General features: G+C 42.1%; 1 protein-coding gene across 2 annotated transcripts in view; it reads left to right on the forward strand.

Annotated features, from left to right (window-relative positions):
• The first annotated feature begins 515 nt into the window (after positions 1–515).
• CASKIN2 (CASK interacting protein 2) overlaps positions 516–16,099 on the forward strand; it is a 259,418-nt gene continuing 243,834 nt past the window's right edge. For both annotated transcript variants that reach the window (XM_056549826.1, XM_056549827.1), the window contains exon 1: positions 516–785. The gene's annotated coding sequence lies outside the window, so the exon portion shown is untranslated. The remainder of the gene's footprint in view (positions 786–16,099) is intronic.

Raw genomic sequence — 16,099 nt, forward strand, 5'->3', positions numbered from 1 at the left:
ATATGTATAGAGAATGGAATAAGTTATTATATTGATTCCTCCACCTTATATCCTGGGTTTAATTTGTAACCCCTGATGAACCATAGACATATTTAATCTACGGGGAAACGTGTCGGGTATAAAAAGGGTGAATAATAGGGGATTGACCCTGAGTAGAGTCTCCTTATACTGTGACCCTTGACTCTGTATTCATTTTATAGTGACTTTTTGGTATAGGTTTTAATTGTTTACAATAAAAGTTGTTAATTTTAAGCACAATGTATAATTTACTCCCTGTTGGTCAGTGTTACCCAACCAGGGTGCCTCCAGCTGTTGGAAAACTACAACTCCCAGCATGCCCGGACAGCCTTAGGCTGTCCGGGCATGCTGGGAGTTGTAGTTTTGAAACAGCTGGAGGCACCCTGATTGGTAAACACTGCTGTATGTGCTGCTCAGAGGGACAACAGCTTAGTAGATACGCCCCAAATAGTTCCCAATAGGATTTTTACTGCAGTTTACAGAAGTCAATAAGCGGAGTGCCGGCGAGAATCGGACTGTGAAGCCTTCCCCGGTCTCTACTACTCTCCCACTTCTTGCACAAGGCTGGAGGGGAGCCAGCACAGACCTCATACCTCCTCTCCATGAGGATCAGGAGGAAGGGGCAGGGACAGGAGGAAGGCAGCCGAACAGCACAAGGAAAGGGAGGGATTTCCTGCTGGAATTGAGGAGACCTGGCTGCCTGATGCCGAAGGAAACTTCCTTCAAAGTCGGCTAAAGGATAGTTACGGCGACTCCAGGGGCTGTGGGTGAGTTATGAGCCCATCTTCTTCTGAACGCCTCCACGTTCTGCTCGTGTCCTCTCGTTTTTTTTATTGTTTGTGGGTTATTGTATGTTGGGGTGAGTGGGAGGGGGGGTAGGCACTGCCCTATTGTAAGATAAGTTCAGCAGCATTTGTGTGGGCGTGGGTATAGACACTCACACACCGTGGGTCGGGTCGCATGTACCGAGACCTATGCAGAGCCAGAGTGGAGCAGTTACTCTTAGCAACCAGTCAGAATTGTCTGTCTCCAGTGTACGTCAGAAAAAGAAAGCTTCTCTCTGATTGGCTACTGAAGCATTTCCGTATTCCTTACCTCTATGATCAGATGTTTGCAGGTGTATAAACAGAGCATTATAAGAAAAAGTTTTAAAAAGTTTGTAATATAAAAAAAAAAGTAAAACAAAAAATATAACTAATACATTTTTATATAAATTTTTTTGTCTGCTTTTAGGAATATTTGTTGTGCTTTGAGCCCTCTCTTAACCCCCTCCTCGTCCCATAATAAGCCTTTATCGAGACACATAGCAAAATAGAATCTGTCGGCAGATGAGAAACATTCAGATAATATTCTGAATATGGTAAAATTTCCCTTAGCGGACACCTCCCAATATTGAATATCGAAGTAAAATTAGGACGAGATACGGCGCCTCCTTGGAATGAATGGTTGAAAATAAAAAAAATAAAAACTAGCCCAGGTGTATACCAAAAAAGGCTGCTTTTTTTTTTTTTTTTTTTTTTTACATTTTAAACTTTTTTTTTAATAAAATTTTTTTTTTTTTTACACTTTTTATGTCCCCATAGGGGACTATCTATAGCAATCATTTGATTGCTAATACTGTTCAGTGCTATGCATAGGACATAGCACTGATCAGTATTATCGGCTATCTCCTGCTCTGGTCTGCTCTATCTCAGACCAGAGCAGGAGACGACTGGAGACGGCCAGAGCCAGGTGAGGGGACCTCCGGCCGCCATTACAGATGATCGGATTGCCGCAGCAGCGTTGCAGGCGATCCGATCATCTATTTTACTATGCACATTGCCGCAGACGCTGTGATCTGTACAGATCACGGCATCTGAGGGGGTTAATGGCGGACATCCGCGCGATCGCGAATATCGGCCATTACTGGCGGGTCCCCGGCTGCACCGCTCCGATGCTCGCGGTCATACACAGGATGTAAATGTACGTCCTGGTGTGGGAAGTACCGCCAAACCAGGACGTACATTTACGTCCATGGTCATTAAGGGGTTAAAGTTACAGGCCTATAATTCCCAGAATCCTTTTTTGACACCTTCAAGGGCCTTTCTAGCACAGTACTTAATTCCTGCAAAACCCTGGGATGGATGCCATCCAGGCCCGGTGATTTGTGTGTTTTAATGTTACTTAGGCAGCACCGCACTTCTTTTTGGGTTAAATGGGAGATTTGCTGCAGAATTTACTTTATCCCTTCCCCTGTTATCTGACATTGGTTTTTCCTGTGTAAATATTGTGGAAAAGAAGGCATTTAGTAGATTGGCCTTTTCCTTATCATCCTCCTCCACCAGTACTCTCAAATGTTTTCTTAAAGGGGTACATTGCTCGAAACCTTTTTTTTTTTAAATTTATTTATTTATTTATTTATTTTTAAATCAACTGGTGCCAGAAAGTTAAACAGATTTGTAAATCACTTCTATTAAAAAATCTTAATCCTTCTAGTACTTATAAGCTTCTGTATACTCCACAGGAAGCGCTTTCCTTTTTGCATTTCCTTTCTGTCTCACCACAGTGCTCTCTGCTGACTTCTCTGTCCAGAGTAGGAGCAAATCCTCATAGCAAACCTATCCTGCTCTGGACAGTTCCTGACATGGACAGAGGTATCAGCAGAAAACACTGTGGTCAGACAGAAAGGAAATTCAAAAAGAAAAGAACTTCCTATGAAGAATACAGAAGCTTATAAGTACTAGAAGGATTAAGATTTTTTAATAGAAGTAATTTACAAATCTTTAAAAAAGTTTAAAGTTTAAATTTCTGTCATCAGTTGATAAAAAAAAAAAAAAAAACATTTTCCAGTGGAGTACCCCTTCAAAGGAGATCTGCAGTGAAATAAAATTATCCCCTATCCACAGGATCAGTGTCTGATTCGGGGGGGGGGGGGGGGGGGGGGTGTCTAACCGCTGGGACTCCCTGTGATCTCCCTTACGGGGCCCCTGCATTGCTGTGCTGTGCAGGGCATTGCAAGGGTCCCAGCATTTGGACCCCCTGCAATCAGACACTTATTCCTTATCCTGTGGATAGAGGATAAGTTTATTTCACAGCAGATTTTCTTTAAGGGGCCAACATGTTAAATTTTAAGTTACTTATTATTTATGTTGGGGAAGAAAATGTTGGGGGGTTCTTTTTACTTTCTATGGCAATTGTTCTTTCTGTTGTGATTTCCGCTAGTTTTATTTCATATTTACTGAATTTATTCCTAATTTTTTTTTTAATGTTTCTGCACTATCTTCTTGTTTCAGTAGTCTGAATACTTTCCTTGTATCATTTATTGCCCTATCTGTTTTTGGTTAGCCAAATTGGTTTTCTCCTATTTCTAACATGTTTATTCTTGTAAGGTATAGTATATGTTGTTCACAAGATAAATTCAGGATGCTCTTAAAAATTTTACCTCAGCTTTTCTATTTTTATACAATTTATGTCTCTGAGGCCCTCTCTTAGTTGGTGAAAATTGGCCTTCCTGAAGCATAATGCTTTTGTAGTCCCACTATTAGACATCTTATTATGCCGTGGTCATATTACAAAGTTGACCTCTTAACTCTCGTTTTGATACTATGTCTGGCCTATTGGTTAGCATAAGGTCCAGAAGTGACCCCTCTTTTGTTGGTTCTGCACTAGTTGGGAAAGGTAATTGTCTTTTATTGTTGCTCAAAATTGGTTTCTTATGCTGGACCTACAGGTTTAAGCTTCCCAGTCTATATCAGACTTAAGGACCCAGCCCATTTTCACCTTAAGGATCCAGCCCATTTTCACCTTAAGGACCCAGCCCATTTTCACCTTAAGGACTCGGACGTTTTTTGCACATCTGACCACTGTCACTTTAAGCATTAATAACTCTTGGATGCTTTTACTTTTCATTCTGATTCCGAGATTTTTTCGTGACATATTCTACTTTATGTTAGTGGTAAATTTTTGCAGATAATTGAATCATTTCTTGGTGAAAAAAATGAAAATTTAGCATTTTTCTAAATTTGAAGCTCTCTGCTTGTAAGGAAAACAGATATTCCAAATAAATTATATTTTGATTCACATATACCATATGTCTACTTTATATTTTCATCATAAAGTTGACATGTTTTTACTTTTGGAAGAAAACAAAGGGCTTCAAAGTTCAGCAGCAATTTTCCAATTTTTAAAAAAAAATTCAAAATCAGAATTTTTCAGGGACCAGTGCAGTTTTGAAGTGGATTTGAAGGGCTTTCTTATAAAAAAAAAAAAAAATACCCCATAAATGACCCTAGTATAAAAACTGCACCCCTCAAAGTATTCAAAATGATATTCAGAAAGCTTGTTTACCATTTAGGTGTTTCACTGGAATAGCAGCAAAGTGAAGGAGAAAATTCAAAATCTTCATTTTTTACACTCGCATGTACTTGTAGACCCAGTTTTTGAACTTTTACAAGGGGTAATAGGAGAAAAAGCCCCCTCAAAATTTGTAACCCAATTTCCCTTGAGTAAGGAAATACCTCATATGTGTATGTCAAGTGTTCGGTGGGTGCAGTAGAGGGCTCAGAAGGGAAGGAGGGACAATGGGATTTTGGAGAGGGAATTTTGCTGAATTGGTTTTTGGGGGGCATGTCACATTTAGGAAGCCCCTATGGTGCCAGAACAGCAGAAAACCCCCACATGGCATACCATTTTGGAAACTGCACCCCTAAAGGCACATAACAAGGGGCCCAGTGAGCCTTAACACCCCACATGTGTTTGACGACTTTTCATTAAAGTCGGATGTGTAAATGAAAAAAAAATTTCACTAAAGTGGAGTTTTTTCCCCAAATTTATGATTTTTACAAAGGGTAATGGGAGAAAATTCCCCCCAAAATGTGTAACCTCATCTCTTCTGAGTATATAAATACCCCATGTTAGGACGTAAAATGCTCTTCGGGCTCACTACAATGCTCAGAACAGAAGGAGTCACATTTGGCTTTTGGAAAGCAAATTTTGCTGAAATGGTTTTTGGGGGGCATGTCGCATTTAGGCAGCCCCTATGGTGCCAGAACAACAAAAAAACTAACAAACCACATGGCATACTATTTTGGAAACTACACCCCTCAAGGAACGTAACAAGGTGTACAGTGAGCCTTATCACCCCACAGGTGTTTGACGACTTTTTGTTAAAGTTGGAAGTGTAAATGAAAACAACATTTTTTTTTCACTAAAATGCTGTTTTTTCCCCAAATTTTACATTTTTACAAGGGATAATAGGAGAAAATGACCCCCAAAATTTGTAACCCCATTTCTTTTGAGTATGGGAATATCCCATGTGTCGACATCAAGTGCTCTGCTAAGAGAAGGAGCACCATTGAGCTTTTTGAAAGAGAATTTATTTGGAATGGAAGTCGGGGGCCATGTGCGTTTACAAAGCCCCACGTGGTGCCAGAACACAGGTGTCTGACAGATTTTTGGAACACTGGGCTGTGCAAATGAAAAATTACATTTTTCATTTTCACGGATCACTGTTCCAAAAATCTGTCAGACACCTGTGGGGCGTAAATGCTCACTGCACCCCTTATTACATTACGTGAGGGGTGTAGTTTCAAAAATGTGGTCACATGTGGAGGGGGTCCATTTGTTCTTGCACTATGGGGGCTTTGTAAACACACGTGGCCTTCAATTCCCGACAAATTTTCTCTGCAAAATCCCTATGGCGCTCCTTCTCTTCTGAGCATTGTAGTGCGCCCGCAGAGCACTTTACATCCACATATGGGGTATTTTCTTACTCAGAAGAAATGAGGTTACAAATTTTGGGGGGCTTTTTTTTTCTGTTTTCCCTTGTGAAAATGAAAAATTTAGGGTAACACCAGCATTTTAGTGAATTTTTTTTTTTTTCCCATCCAACTTTAATGAACATTTGTCAAACACCTGTGGGGGGTTTAAGGCTCACTATATCCCTTCTTACGTTCCGTGAGGGGTGTAGTTTCCAAAATGGGGTCACATGTGGGTATTTATTTTTTTGCGTTTATGTCAGACCGCTGTAAAATCAGCCACCCCTGTGCAAATCACCAATTTAGGCCTCAAATGTACATAGTGCACTCTCACTCCTGAACCTTGTACGTCCGCAAAGCATTTTACGCCCACATAAGGGGTATTTCCATACTCAGGAGAAATTTCGTTATAAATTTTGGAGGTAATTTTTAGCTTTTATCGCTTGTGAAAACAAAAAGTATGGGGCAACACCTGCATGTTAGTGTAATTTTTTTTATTCTTTTACACTAACAGGCTGGTGTAGCCCCCAACTTTTCCTTTTCATAAGGGGTAAAAGGAGAAAAAGCCCCCCAAAATGTGTAATGCAATTTCTCCAGAGTATGGAAATGCCCCATATGTGGCCCTAAACTGTTTCCTTGAAATACGACAGGGCTCCGAAGTGAAGAGAGCGCCATACACATTTGAGGACTACATAGGGATTGCATAGGGGTAAACGGGGTGCCTCCAGCAATTGATAAACTCCCAGCATGCCTGGACAGTCAGTGGCTGTCCGGAAATGCTGGGAGTTGTTGTTTTGCAACAGCTGGAGGCTCCGTTTTGGAAACACTGCTGTATGATCATTTGTTTTCATTTTTATTGGAGGGAGGGGGACAATGTAAGGGGGTGTATATATTATATATTTTGTGTTAGTGTTGTGTAGTGTTTTTAGGGTACATTCACCATTTACGGTGAGTTTCACGCTAGAAGTTTGCGCTGCGGCGAAAACTTGAAGCAGAAAACTCACTGTAAATTCGCCTGTGTGAATGTACCCTGTACATTCACATGGGGGGGGGGGGGGGGGGGGGGGATAAACCTCCAGCTGTTTCAAAACTACAACTCCCAGCATATACTGATAGACTGTGCATGCTGGGAGTTGTACTTTTGCAACAGCTGGAGGCACACTGGTTGGAAAACCTTCGTTACCTAATTCAGTATTTTCCAACCAGTGTGTTTCCAGCTGTTGCAAGTTATGCAACAACTGGAGGTATGCAACTACAACTCCCAGCATGCCAAGACAGCTGTTTGGGCATGCTGGGATTTGCAGTTTTGCAACATCTGGAGGGCTACAGTTTAGAGACCACTGCACATTGATCTCCTAACTGTGGCCCTCCAGATGTTGCAAAACTACAAATCCCTGCATGCCCACACAGCAAACAGCTGTCTGGGCATGCTGGGACTTGTAGTTTTGCAACATCTGGAGGGCTACAGTTTAGAGACCACTGTATAGTGGTCTCAGACTGTAGCCCTCCAGATGTTACTTAGCAACTCGCCGGCTTCCGTAGGATCCAGGAAGTCGCATCGCCGTCCTCTTCTTCCACCGATCTCCGTCCCGATCGCAGCCTCCGCAGATGGGTGAGTGGACTTCAGCCTAGTCCTCTGTCGGTTTCCCCGTTCTGCCCCACTTATTGTGGGTGGGCAGTACGGGGGAAACCGAAAGTTAACCCCCCCCCCGCCCCCGATCTGCTATTGGTCGCCGCGTCTTGAGGACCAATAGCAGGGATAGGAGGGGTGGCACCCCTGCCACCTCACTCCTATCCCTTTAGGGGGATCATGGGTGTCATGGACAACCGTGATCCCCCTTTATATTCCAGGTCACCATAGACCGTATGACCCAGGATCGGCGCAAATCGCAAGTGTGCATTCACCTGCGATTTGTGGCGATCGCCGACATGGGGGGGTTCTGATGACCTCCCTGGGCATTTGCAGGGGGTGCCTGCTGATCGATATCAGCAGTCACCCCGGTCCGGTCCCCGCCCGGCGCGCGGCGGGGACCGAAATTCCCATGGGCGTACAGGTAAGCCCTGGGTCCTTAAGTACCAGGGACCAAAGGTGTACCTGTACGTTCTGGGTCCCTATGTGGTTAAATGGGTACTCAACTCCCCAGTGTTCAGAACATTTAGTTCCGAATGCTGAGTGCTGGTTTCAGGGTCGCCCTGCCCCCTCGTGACGTCACGCCCCGCCCTCTCAATGCAAGTTTATCGGAGGGGGCGTGACAGCCATCACACCCCCTCCCATAGACTTGCATTGAGGAGACGGGGCCTCATGTCACAAGGGGACGTGGCGACCCCCCAAGCCCGCACCCAGGGTTCAGAACTAAATGTTCGGAACACTGGGGAGTGGAGTACCCCTTTTTAAAGACTCATTTTTCCCTCCTCCCCTTCTGAAAATCATAACTAATTTTGCACCTTCAGACCCATATAAGGGCTTGTTTTTGCATCACCAATTGTACTTTTTAATGACCTCACTCATTTTATAACATAATCTGCAGAAAAACAAAAAAATATATATATATTTGTGGGGTCAAATAAAAAAAACACCATTCAGCAAATTTTTTGGGCTTCCGTTTCTACGCAGTGCACTTTTCAGTAAAAATTACACCTTCTCTTTATTCTGTAGGTCCATACGGTTACAAGGTTACTCAATTTATGTAGGTTTTATTTTATATTACTATTTAAAACCCCTATAACTTTTTTTTATGTTTCCGGATACGGGGCTATATGAGGGCTCATTTTTTGCACCGTGGTCTGTACTATTTTTGTTTTAATGGGACTTTTTGATCACTTTTTTTTTTTTATGGTATATGAAGTGACCAAAAATTTACAGTTTTGGACTTTATTTTTTTACGTGTATGCCATCATCTGTGTGGTTTAATAGTTCGTACATTTACGCAGGCGACAGGACCACATATGATTTTAATTTTTATTACATTATTTTATTTAAAAAATCCTGTTGAGCTGCTGGGATGCTTTCGGTTTCATTTTAGATGCCTCAATCCACTTTAAAGAGTAGCTCCCAACATGTAACAAAAATTTTTTCCTGTCCCTGCCTATTGCCCATCTATCCCTAACCCCATCCCTGCCTTTATAAATGTTTTTACACCCCTAGAAATATACTTTTGTCTGCTTAGTAGTGTGCTCACTTGCCAGGCAGACTTCCCCAGCAGGCGCATTGTCACTGATGCCTGCTGGGGGGGCCGACTTCCGCTTTTAGTTCATCTATGCTGCGCTTCCGTTGGGAGCACACATAGATGAGCGGCCAATAGAACGGCAGGCTGCTCCGGGGTCTCCTCCTCCCAGTTTAGCAGTGTAGTGTTATCCAGGGAGGAGGAGTATAGGAGCATCGCCCACCTGCCGTGCTCACCGCCGAGACCTGGGACGGAAACGAAGTACGGGTAAGTGAATTAAGAACTCACTTACCCATACAGGACATGTACAGCACTGGAGCATCAGCGCAGCACTGAGATTCAGTGCCGTGCTGCCTCCAGACTGTACATGCCGGCGGCGGGCAGCCAATGAGCGCAGGCAGCTACAAGGCCAGGCAGCCAATGAGCTCAGCCCAGGCGTTCACAGCACTCGCTCCTGCCTGTCTGATTGACAGGCGGGGAGCGAGCGCAGGCTGACTGAATTAGGACCAATTGCCCGGCCAGCATAGGTCCGAATTCAGTCATGACGTCCCGGCAGGCTGCAGCCAGCAACTAGGAGGGAGACCCCTAGTGGCAGGTTTTCAAATATAAAATACAATATTTTAATAAAAAAATAAAAAAAATGGATGTATATTAGAGAGATGCTGTAGTACAGACGTACTACAAAATATTAAAAAAAAAAGGTTCATGTCCATTTAAGGGCTAATCCCAGACATCGGCTCTATCGGTGATGCCCAGGATTGACCATGCTACTAGCAGTCGGAACCCACCGGGTTTAACCCACGCTCAGTCCATTAGTGTGTATTAAATGCCGGTAACGGGACCAGGGTGTACCACTATGCCCTTCGTCCTTAAGGACTCGGGCGCAAGGGGGTACCTGTACGCTACACCCTGCATCCTTAACAGGTTAAAGTCCTCCATAATAATGACGGCCCTCTTTTTTGCTACCCCATCTATTTGTCTTATTAGTAGGTTTTCTGCTGCTTCTATTTTGTACTTTGTGGCAATTTTTCACTCCCTTCAGGGTCCCACTCCATGGGTCGGATGCAGGGGGGCTATTGGTGGGGGTAAGTGGGTAAGTAGTGATGCATAGCATATACAAATACTCGGTGCATAGCATAGCTTCTTACCTCTGCGGGTTGTATAGTATACACAAGTACATACCGCACTATACTGATGGGACTTCCTGCTCAGCCATGGTTTACAGTAAAAACACTGATACGCCAAAGGCTGTCTGGAAATTATGGAGGTTGTAGTTTAGCAACATATTGAGGCTCCCTGTTTGAGAAGACACTCTTTTATGGGCGTTCTGCCATACAGTGGGGATCAAAAGTTTGGGCACCCCAGGTAAAAATTTGTATTAATGTGCATAAAGAAGCCAAGGAAAGATGGAAAAATCTCCAAAAGACATCAAATTACAGATTAGACATTATTTCCATCATTTACACTTTCAAAATAACAGAAAACAAAAAATGGCGTCTGCAAAAGTTTGGGCACCCTGCAGAGTTAATATCTTGTACTGCCCCCTTTGGCAAGTATCACAGCTTGTAAACTCTTTTTTTTGTAGCCAGACAAGTCTTTTAATTCTTGTTTGAGGTATCTTTGCCCATTCTTCCTTACAAAAGTCTTCCAGTTCTTTGAGATGTCTGGGCTGTCTGTCACGCACTGCTCTTTTAAGGTCTATCCAAATATTTTCAATTATGTTGAGGTCAGGAGATTGTGAAGGCCATGGCAAAACCTTCAGTTTAAGCTTCTTGATGTAATCCCCCGTGGATTTCGAGATGTGTTTAGGATCATTATCCATTTGTAGAAGCCATCCTCTCTTTAACTTCAGCTTTTTCACAGATGGCATCAAGTTAGCATCCAAAATTTGCTGAAATTTTATTGAATCCATTTGAATCCTTCTACTCGTGAGATGTTCCCTGTGCCACTGGCTGCAATACAACCCCAAACCATGAGTGATCCACTCCCATGCTTAACAGTTGGACAGAGATTCTTTTAATTAAATTCTTTTCCCCTTCTTCTCCAAACGTACCTTTGCTCATTCCGGCCAAAAAGTTCAATTTCAACCTCATCTGTCCACAGAACTTGTTTCCAAAATGCATCAGGCTTGTCTATATGTTCATTTGCAAAGTTCAAATGCTGATTTTTGTGGTGAGGACGTAGAAGAGGTTTTCTTCTGATGACTCTTCCATGAAGACCATATTTGTACAAGTATCTCTTTATAGTGGAATAGTGTTCCACAACTCCAGTGTCTGCCAGATCTTTCTGGAGGGATTGTGCAGTCAAACGTGGGTTTTGAATTGTTTTTCTCACAATCCTGCGAGCTGTTCTGTCTGATATTTTTCTTGGTCTTCCAGATCTTGCTTTAACTTCCACTGTTCCTGATGACTGCCATTTCTTAATTACATTCTGAACAGAGGATATTGACATCTGAAAATGTTTTGCTATCTTCTTATAGCCTTCTTCAGCTTTGTGAGCGTCAACTACAGGGTGGGCCATTTACACCTTAATAAAATGGGAATGGTTGGTGATATTAACTTCCTGTTTGTGGCACATTAGTATATGTGAGGGGGGAACATTTCAAGATTGGTGGTGACCATGGGGGGCCATTTTGAAGTTGGCCATTTTGAGTCCAACTTTTGTTTTTACAATAGGAAGAGGGTCATGTGACACATCCAACTTATTGGGAATTTCACAAGAAAAACAATGATGTGCTTGGTTTTAACGTAACTTTATTCTTTCATGATTTATTTACAAGTTTCTGACTTATAAAATGTGCTCAATGTCCTGCCCATTGTGTTGGATTGTCAATGCAACCCTCTTCTTCCACTCTTCACACACTGATAGCAACACCGCAGGAGAAATGCTAGCACAGGCTTCCAGTATCTGTAGTTTCAGGTGCTGCACATCTCGTATCTTCACAGCATAGACAATTGCCTTCAGATGACCCCAAAGATAAAAGTCTAAGGGGGTCGGATTGGGAGACCTTGGGGGCCATTCAACGACGACCAATCCACTTTCCAGGAAACTGTTCATCTAGGAATGCTCGGACCTGACACCCATAATGTGGTGGTGCACCATCTTGCTGGAAAACTCAGGGAACGTGCCAGCTTCTGTGCATAAAGAGGGAAACACATCATCATGTAGCAATTTCGCATATCCAGTGGCCTTGAGGTTTCCATTGATGAAGAATGGCAACCTTAGACTTTTATCATCTGAAGGCAATTGTCTATGCTGTGGAGATACGAGATGTGCAGTACCTGAAACTACGGATACTGGAAGCCTGTGCTAGCATTTCTCCTGCGGTGTTGCTATCAGTGTGTGAAGAGTGGGGGAAGAGGGTTGCATTGACAATCCAACACAATGGGCAGCACATTGAACACATTTTATAAGTGGTCAGAAACTTGTAAATAACTCATGAAAGAATAAAGTTACGTTAAAACCAAGCACATCATTGTTTTTTTTTGTGAAATTCCCAATAAGTTTGATGTGTTACATGTCCCTCTTCCTATTGAAAAAACTAAAGTTGTATTCAAAATGGCCACCATGGTCACCACCATCTTGAAAAGTTTCCCCCCTCGCATATACTAATGTGCCACAAACAGGAAGTTAATATCACCAACCATTCCCATTTTATTAAGGTGTATCCATATAAATGGCCTAGAACCCATGATGTTTATTGTTGGTGCAAGGTCAGATGAGTCTGGGCATTTAAAACCTTTGAGATTATCACCTGGTCTTCCCAGGTGATGATTGAGAGAAACCTATGACACTGGCAGGTCTCAGCTTTGCAAAGGGGGCAGTGCATGCTATAAATTCTGCAGGGTGCCCAAACTTTTGCAGATGCCATTTTTTTTGTTTTCTGTTATTTTGAAAGTGTAAATGATGAAAATAAAATCTAACTTTTGTTGACATATTATAAGAATGTCTAATCTGTAATTTGTGCCTTTTGGAGATTTTTCCATCTTTCCTTGGCTTCTTTATGCACATTAATACAAATTTTTACCTGGGGTGCCCAAACTTTTGATCCCCACTGTAACTGTCCTTCTCGCTTCATATATGTGTATGCATAGGATTACGTTGGATTTGATGGACTACGCCGCTGACCAGCATTTGTTTTTAGATTTTAATGAAATGGTTAGCAAGATCTTGTGGGGTGGTGTTTTTGTTCTAAAAATTTTTTTAAACGTGTAATTTTTTAACCCCTTAAGGACTCAGGGTTTTTCAGTTTTTGCACTCTCATTTTTTCCTCCTTACCTTTTAAAAATCATAACCCTTTAAATTTTCCACCAAAAAATCCATATTATGGCTTATTTTTTGCGTCACCAATTCTACTTTGCAGTGACATTAGTCATTTTATCCAAAAATTCACGGCGAAACAGAAAAAAAATCATTGTGCGACAAAATTGAAGAAAAAACGCCATTTTGTAACTTTTGGGGGCTTCCGTTTCTACGCAGTGCATATTTCGGTAAAAATCACACCTTATCATTATTCTGTAGGTCCATACGGTTAAAATGATACCCTACTTATATAGGTTTGATTTTGTCGTACTTCTGGAAAAAATCATAACTACTTTTATTTTATTGGTACGATTTTTGTTTTGATCGGACTTTTTGATCACTTTTTATTAATTTTTTAATGGTATAAAAAGTGACCAAAAATACGCTTTTTTGGACTTTGGAATTTTTTTGCGCTTACACCATATACCATGCGGTTTGATTAATGATATATTTTTATAGTTCGGACATTTACGCACACGGCGATACCACATGTTTTTATTTTTTTTATTTACACTGTTTTATTTTTTTTATGGGAAAAGGAAGGTGATTCAAACTTTTATTAGGGAAGTGGTTAAATGACCTTTTTTTTTGCAGTGTTATAGGTCCCATAGGGACCTATAACACATAACACTGCACACACTGATCTATCATGCTGATCACTGGCATGTATTAACACGCCTGTGATCAGTGTTATCGGCGCTTGACTGCTCCTGCCTGGATCTCAGGCACGGAGCAGTCATTCATCGATCGGACACCGAGGAGGCAGGTAAGGGCCCTCCCGGTGTCCTGTAAGATTTCACCGCGGTGGACCCGAACAGCCCGACTGACTAGCCGGGATAGTTTCACTTTCACTTTAGAAGCGGCAGTCGGCTTTGACCGCCGCTTCTAAAGGGTTAATACAGCACATTGCCGGGATCGGCGATGTGTGGTATTAGCCGCGGGTCCTGGCCGTTGATGAGCGCTGGGACCGACACGGTAGGATGAGGGTGTGACCCCGCTTCATATCGCGGGAGCCGGCGCAGGACGTAAATATACGTCCTGCGTCGTTAAGGGGTTAAAGACTTTTCAGGCTTAGCAGTGGAAGTTGTTTTATTGACGGAATCCATTAATATTCCAGGGCTTAGCGTTAGTCCCAAAACACGCTAACCCCTGATTATTACCCTGGTACACACGACCAAATGGGTACCGGGAATCCCGGACTGTCAAAAATGGAGCTTCTGGGCGTAAGTGGTAACAGGCTGGCATTATTAAGGCTGGGAAGTGTCAATAATAATGGCTCTTGCCCACCCCAGTAATGTCAGGCTGTTGCTGCTTTGTTGGTATCTAAGGATAAAAATACAAGGAACCCCACACGGTTTTTTCAAACATGAATCCTTTAAAACAAATATAAAAAGGCATAGGATTTCCTGTCTTTTCATTCTCTGCCATGTGGGGTTACTTGTATTTTCATTCTCAGATACCAACCAAGTAGCAACAGCTTGACATTACAAAGGTAGGCGAAGACCATTGTTACTGGCCCTTACCAGCCTAAATAACTCCAGCTTGTTCCCGCCTAGGCTCAGGAGTGTAATTTTTAACACTCCGGGTCTATATGTACTGGCTCTTCCTTGTACCCCTGTGGTGGTAGATACTGGGTTAATAATTGGGGGTTAACGCTTGCTGGTTTTGTGGCTAACGCTAATCCCCATCTTGGTAATGGATTCAATCTATAAGCCAGCTTCTACAACTAAGCCTAAAAAAGACACATAAATGGATATAGAAAGTGGAAGGGGCTCACTTGAATTCCGCACACCTATAATTGAGCGTACCATTAAACACTTATACCCACAGTGTTGCAAAGAATATATAAAATTCAATAAAAAAAGGATGACGCTCAAAGTTAAATGGAATATCTTTCTCACAGAAAAATGTATTGCACTGATTATCACAAATAAAACACCTTCAGATAAGTCACAGGGCCCTTGTGACAAGCTTCTGGCTAATTACCAATATACAATATCCATAAAGCAATTGTGTCAAAACTTTTAAAATCACTCATGAAACAAAACAAAACAATGCTGCTAATGCTTCAAATGTAAATAAATCACCATAAAAGCACTATATGGGCATTATGTGACTTATGGTGACGTAGTCCTTATGGTTTAAAATGCACCATCAATTATCTCCAAAAGTTAATATGGGTCCATAAAGTTATTTTGCCACTGGTTGATATACTCCAATTTCTAGGTTCAATCAATAGAAGTTGCGCATATCAGTCACAGTTATATTAACCCCTTCCCGATCTACGTACATGTAGATCATGCAGATACTGGCCGCTACTCGCGGCATCCTGCCGCACCCGGTAAGATGGTGGCTATCACTAATAGCCAGCCATCTTGCCTCGGAACCTAAGGGGGTTTCATTCCCCCCTTCACGGCGATCGCTTCTATCAGCTAGTCAAATCTGACTAGCCAATGGCAGCGTTTTGCACTGAAAATCCTGAGCAGAGTAGTGTGTGTGTCCCGATCGCGGGGATCTGGACACACACACACACGGCTCTGCTAAGTGTCCCTTACCGGTCCCGAGCTCCTGCAGCTGTGCCCTCCTGCATGCTTCACTTCAGGGTGAAGAGAGTGCAGTATTTTTTTTTTTATTTTTTTTTTTTGTAAATGAGCTGTTTAGTTGTACAACAGCTCCCCCTAGTGTCCTAACCTACTACTGCATCTTGTTCTTGGCTGGGCAGACACTAAGGGGAGCGGTTGTACAGAAGTAAAAATAAATATATATGTATATAATGTATGTGTGTGTGTGTGTGTGTGTGTATATATATATATAATATATATATATATATATAATATATATATATATATATATATATATATATATATATATATATATATA

Source organism: Hyla sarda, chromosome 13 (genome assembly GCF_029499605.1).
Source record: "Hyla sarda isolate aHylSar1 chromosome 13, aHylSar1.hap1, whole genome shotgun sequence".
NCBI classification, from domain to species: domain Eukaryota; kingdom Metazoa; phylum Chordata; class Amphibia; order Anura; family Hylidae; genus Hyla; species Hyla sarda.